Source organism: Salvelinus namaycush, chromosome 4, assembly GCF_016432855.1.
Source record: "Salvelinus namaycush isolate Seneca chromosome 4, SaNama_1.0, whole genome shotgun sequence".
NCBI classification, from domain to species: domain Eukaryota; kingdom Metazoa; phylum Chordata; class Actinopteri; order Salmoniformes; family Salmonidae; genus Salvelinus; species Salvelinus namaycush.
The window spans coordinates 73,852,363-73,858,767 of record NC_052310.1 but is presented as its reverse complement, the minus strand read 5'-3'; the positions used below and the strand labels follow the sequence as shown (position 1 = coordinate 73,858,767).

The window sequence follows — 6,405 nt, the reverse complement described above, 5'->3', positions numbered from 1 at the left end:
TTTCTTTTTTTTTTTTTATTTTTTTTATAAATCTCATTTTATGTGATTTAACTTAATTTATTTTTTTTGTATAATACATAATGTGGAAATTGACACAAGGCGAGACTCAGATGCAGATACAGGAGGCAATATTTATTAATCCAATAGGGTAAGGCAAGAGAATGGTCGTGGACAGGCAAAAGGATCAAAACCAGTTCAGAGTCCAAAAGGTACCGAAGGGCAGGCAGAATCAAGGTCAGGCCAGGCAGGATGATCAGGCAGGCGGGAAAGTCCAGAGTCAGGCAGGGGTCAAAACCGGGAAGACTATCAAAAAGAGGATAGCGAACGGAGTACATGAAAAACACGCTGGTTGACTTGACTAACTGGCACAGAGAGACAGGAACACAGGGATAAATACACTGGGGGAAATAAGCTACACCTAGAGGGGGTGGAGACAATCACAGGAACAGGTGAAACAGATCAGGGCGTGACAGAAATTGAGCAAGTTGAGATGACTTAACTGCTTGGAGTAACCCTAGATTGTAAACTGTCATGGTCAAAACATATTGATGCAGTAGTAGCTAAGATGGGGAGAAGTCTGTCTATAATAAAGCGATGCTCTGCCTTCTAAACAACACTATCAACAAGGCAGGTCCCACAGGCCCTAGTTTTGTAGCATCTTGTCTACTGTTCAGTGGTGTGCCACAAAAAAGGACTTAGGAAAATTGCAATTGGCTCAGAACAGGGCAGCACGGCTGGCCCTTGGATGTACACATAGAGCTAATATTAATAATATACATGTCAATCTCTCCAGGCTGAAAGTGGAGGAGAGATTGACTTCATCACTACTTTCATTTATGAGAGGCATTGACATGTTGAATGCACCAAGCTGTCTGTCTAAACTACTGGCACACAGCTCTGACACCCATGCATACACCACAAGAGGTCTCTTCACAGTCCCAAAGTCCAGAACAGACTATGGGAGGCACACAGTACTACATAGAGCCATGACTACATGGAACTCTTCCACATCAAGTAACTGACGCAAGCAGTAAAATTAGATTTAAAAACATAAAAAAACACTGTATTGAACAGCGGGGACTGTGAAGCAACACGAACATTGGCACAGACATATGCACGCACGCACACACACACACACACACACACACACACACACACACACACACACACACACACACACACACACACACACACACACACACACGCGATAACATATGCACTATCATACACATGGATTTAGTACTGTAGATATGTGTTGGTGGTGGAGTAGGGGCCGGAGGGCACACAGCGTGTTGTGAAATCTGTGAATGTATTGTAATGTTTTTCAAATTGTATAAACTGCCTTAATTTTGCTGGACCCCAGGAAGAGTAGCTCCTGCTTTGGCAGCAGCTAATGGGGATCCATAATAAATACAAATAATACAGGAAGGCAACATGTTGAGTCCAATATTTACATGTGTATTGGGGAAGGGGGAATTGGGGAGCAAGTGCCCGTCCTAAGATTGGAGGTTTCAGAGTTCGATCCCCGGCCGAGTCATTCCAAAGACTCTAAAAATGGGAACTACTGCGCCTCTGCTTGGCACTCAGCATTAAGATGATAGACTGGGGGTAAGGATCTGTGAAAGACTAATGTCCTGTCCAGGGGTGTACTGTACAACAAGCTGTCTCACTACAGAAAAAGGAGAAAGACTAGTGTCCTGTCCAGGGGTGTACTCTACATCAAGCTGTCTCACTACAGAAACAGGAGATGGACTAGTGTCCTGTCCAGGGGTGTTCTCCACATTTACATTTACATTTAAGTCATTTAGCAGACGCTCTTATCCAGAGCGACTTACAAATTGGTGCATTCACCTTATGACATCCAGTGGAACAGCCACTTTACAATAGTGCATCTAAATCTTTTAAGGGGGGGGGGGGGGGGGTCAGAAGGATTGCTTTATCCTATCCTAGGTATTCCTTAAAGAGGTGGGGTTTCAGGTGTCTCCGGAAGGTGGTGATTGACTCCGCTGTCCTGGCGTCGTGAGGGAGTTTGTTCCACCATTGGGGTGCCAGAGCAGCGAACAGTTTTGACTGGGCTGAGCGGGAACTGTACTTCCTCAGTGGTAGGGAGGCGAGCAGGCCAGAGGTGGATGAACGCAGTGCCCTTGTTTGGGTGTAGGGCCTGATCAGAGCCTGAAGGTACTGAGGTGCCGTTCCCCTCACAGCTCCGTAGGCAAGCACCATGGTCTTGTAGCGGATGCGAGCTTCAACTGGAAGCCAGTGGAGAGAGCGGAGGAGCGGGGTGACGTGAGAGAACTTGGGAAGGTTGAACACCAGACGGGCTGCGGCGTTCTGGATGAGTTGTAGGGGTTTAATGGCACAGGCAGGGAGCCCAGCCAACAGCGAGTTGCAGTAATCCAGACGGGAGATGACAAGTGCCTGGATTAGGACCTGCGCCGCTTCCTGTGTGAGGCAGGGTCGTACTCTGCGGATGTTGTAGAGCATGAACCTACAGGAACGGGCCACCACCTTGATGTTAGTTGAGAACGACAGGGTGTTGTCCAGGATCACGCCAAGGTTCTTAGCGCTCTGGGAGGAGGACACAATGGAGTTGTCAACCGTGATGGCGAGATCATGGAACGGGCAGTCCTTCCCCGGGAGGAAGAGCAGCTCCGTCTTGCCGAGGTTCAGCTTGAGGTGGTGATCCGTCATCCACACTGATATGTCTGCCAGACATGCAGAGATGCGATTCGCCACCTGGTCATCAGAAGGGGGAAAGGAGAAGATTAATTGTGTGTCGTCTGCATAGCAATGATAGGAGAGACCATGTGAGGTTATGACAGAGCCAAGTGACTTGGTGTATAGCGAGAATAGGAGAGGGCCTAGAACAGAGCCCTGGGGGACACCAGTGGTGAGAGCACGTGGTGAGGAGACAGATTCTCGCCACGCCACCTGGTAGGAGCGACCTGTCAGGTAGGACGCAATCCAAGCGTGGGCCGCGCCGGAGATGCCCAACTCGGAGAGGGTGGAGAGGAGGATCTGATGGTTCACAGTATCGAAGGCAGCCGATAGGTCTAGAAGGATGAGAGCAGAGGAGAGAGAGTTAGCTTTAGCAGTGCGGAGCGCCTCCGTGATACAGAGAAGAGCAGTCTCAGTTGAATGACTAGTCTTGAAACCTGACTGATTTGGATCAAGAAGGTCATTCTGAGAGAGATAGCAGGAGAGCTGGCCAAGGACGGCACGTTCAAGAGTTTTGGAGAGAAAAGAAAGAAGGGATACTGGTCTGTAGTTGTTGACATCGGAGGGATCGAGTGTAGGTTTTTTCAGAAGGGGTGCAACTCTCGCTCTCTTGAAGACGGAAGGGACGTAGCCAGCGGTCAAGGATGAGTTGATGAGCGAGGTGAGGTAAGGGAGAAGGTCTCCGGAAATGGTCTGGAGAAGAGAGGAGGGGATAGGGTCAAGCGGGCAGGTTGTTGGGCGGCCGGCCGTCACAAGACGCGAGATTTCATCTGGAGAGAGAGGGGAGAAAGAGGTCAGAGCACAGGGTAGGGCAGTGTGAGCAGAACCAGCGGTGTCATTTGACTTAGCAAACGAGGATCGGATGTCGTCGACCTTCTTTTCAAAATGGTTGACGAAGTCATCTGCAGAGAGGGAGGAGGGGGGGGAGGGGGAGGAGGATTCAGGAGGGAGGAGAAGGTGGCAAAGAGCTTCCTAGGGTTAGAGGCAGATGCTTGGAATTTAGAGTGGTAGAAAGTGGCTTTAGCAGCAGAGACAGAAGAGGAAAATGTAGAGAGGAGGGAGTGAAAGGATGCCAGGTCCGCAGGGAGGCGAGTTTTCCTCCATTTCCGCTCGGCTGCCCGGAGCCCTGTTCTGTGAGCTCGCAATGAGTCGTCGAGCCACGGAGCGGGAGGGGAGGACCGAGCCGGCCTGGAGGATAGGGGACATAGAGAGTCAAAGGATGCAGAAAGGGAGGAGAGGAGGGTTGAGGAGGCAGAATCAGGAGATAGGTTGGAGAAGGTTTGAGCAGAGGGAAGAGATGATAGGATGGAAGAGGAGAGAGTAGCGGGGGAGAGAGAGCGGAGGTTGGGACGGCGCGATACCATCCGAGTAGGGGCAGTGTGGGAAGTGTTGGATGAGAGCGAGAGGGAAAAGGATACAAGGTAGTGGTCGGAGACTTGGAGGGGAGTTGCAATGAGGTTAGTGGAAGAACAGCATCTAGTAAAGATGAGGTCAAGCGTATTGCCTGCCTTGTGAGTAGGGGGGGAAGGTGAGAGGGTGAGGTCAAAAGAGGAGAGGAGTGGAAAGAAGGAGGCAGAGAGGAATGAGTCAAAGGTAGACGTGGGGAGGTTAAAGTCACCCAGAACTGTGAGAGGTGAGCCGTCCTCAGGAAAGGAGCTTATCAAGGCATCAAGCTCATTGATGAACTCTCCGAGGGAACCTGGAGGGCGATAAATGATAAGGATGTTAAGCTTGAAAGGGCTGGTAACTGTGACAGCACATCAAGCTGTCTCACTACAGAAACAGGAGATGGACTAGTGTCCTGTCCAGGGGTGTTCTCCACATCAAGCTGTCTCACTACAGAAACAGGAGATGGACTAGTGTCCTGTCCAGGGGTGTTCTCCACATCAAGCTGTCTCACTACAGAAACAGGAGATGGACTAGTGTCCTGTCCAGGGGTGTTCTCCACATGAAGCTGTCTCACTACAGAAACAGATAGACTAGTGTCCTGTCCACTTTTTTAACACCAAAAAAAGTGTTAAAAAAATCAAAATATATGTGACTCACCAGCTGGATTCGGTCTTATGTAGCAACATTTGAATTTCTGGTTATTACATTGGATAAAAGTAAAGACTCAGAGCTACAAAATGGTATATCATACACCGCATTTGAGGAAACAATGGGAAAGTAATTCTGCTTTGAAAGTTAATCAACTTGTAAACTTACTTTTGAGAAAACCGTCTTTCCATGTTTTGGTACCACTGTTGGAGAGCCCTGCTTTGTCTACACCCATTCAGCATTGTTCACACCCTCTTAAGTCTTAGCCCCACCCATCTCTTTAAGGGTTGATCCAACCGTTCTGTACTAACTTGCCAGTTACTTCCAGACATCTAAAAGAGAGAGAGAGAAAGAGAGAAAGAGAGAGAGAAATAGAGAGAGAGATAGAGAGAGAGAGAACAGCTCACTGAACATTACTCACCCTATCACTCTATCTGTGGTTTCGTGTTCAGAGTGCACACTGGACGCTCTGGCCAATAAGTAGGGTTGTTCCGAAAGCTCTGACCTCACAACTACAGTCAAGCACCCAAGCTAACATTGGCTAGCTACTTCCAGACACATAATGAGAGAAGACCCCACTCTGACCCTTTTACTCACCCTAGCAGAGCTGGTTAGGCTTTTTTCATGTTATCCAGAGCGTTGGTGACTATAACTGTGCTGCTGTCAACAACTGAATTACTCTTCGACACAGGACATATTCAACGGGGGTTGAGGGTTCAAAAATGCATCAGTTATTCTGTGCTCTGGCACACTAAGACGAGAGTCTTGGTTAAGAAATGTAGCTAGATAGCTAGCTAGGTAAACAATGAATACCAACATGACGTAACGTTAGTTAGCGAGCCAGCCAGTTAACGTTAGCTAGCTAGCTAACAGTACACTTTAACTTTAAATTAAAATACTGTCAACATTAGTGTTGAGTCTTTTGTTAAGACATGTAGCTAGCTAGCTAAACAATGGACCATAATCACAACTCATGACGTTGCTACCCTGCATGAATCTGCAGGTAGCTATTCAACCAGGTTCTATGGCTATAACTAGTCAAGAAAATGTGTCTGAGATAGGAAGAATAAGATCATACACATAACGTTAGCTAGCGACCCAGCCAGCTAACGTTAGCTAGCTAACAGTACACTTGAAATGAAACCACTTTTTGTCAAAATTAGAAAAGTGTAATATCTGAAAATCTTACCAGTATACATCATGGTTGGACGCGTCTCCTGTCTGATGCCATGCCTTAGTTTGACGATGTATTCCAGACTGGTGTTTTCTCCATCTCCTTAGCTATCATACTCGAATTCCACTGATTTCAAAACTTGGTCATCCAGAAAGTGGAGAGCATACACATAACGTTAGCTAGCGAGCCAGCTAATGTTAGCTAGCGAGCCAGCTAATGTTAGCTAGCGAGCCAGCTAATGTTAGCTAGCGAGCTAGCTAACAGTACACTTTAACTTGACATTAGGTTTATGCAGATTTACTACACGATTACATTTTTTTTTAAAGCCGAGTTCGACACAATTACCTAAACATACTGACCAACTCCAATAGAAAGATGTGTGTTATATTATAGACCAATCCAAACTCATCTTGGCATCTCCAGCCAACTCATTATCTCAGCCAATCATGGCTAGCGAGAAGGTTGCCCGCTTTTTC

General features: G+C 47.5%; 1 long non-coding RNA gene across 1 annotated transcript; it reads right to left on the bottom strand.

The window, feature by feature from the left end:
- Positions 1-4,370: 4,370 nt before the first annotated feature.
- Positions 4,371-6,096, bottom strand: LOC120045721. The gene is made up of 3 exons (XR_005476748.1): positions 5,945-6,096; positions 4,924-5,087; positions 4,371-4,417 (listed from the first exon to the last, which is right to left on the bottom strand). It is a non-coding gene; the product is annotated as an uncharacterized LOC120045721 (long non-coding RNA).
- Positions 6,097-6,405: the final 309 nt, after the last annotated feature.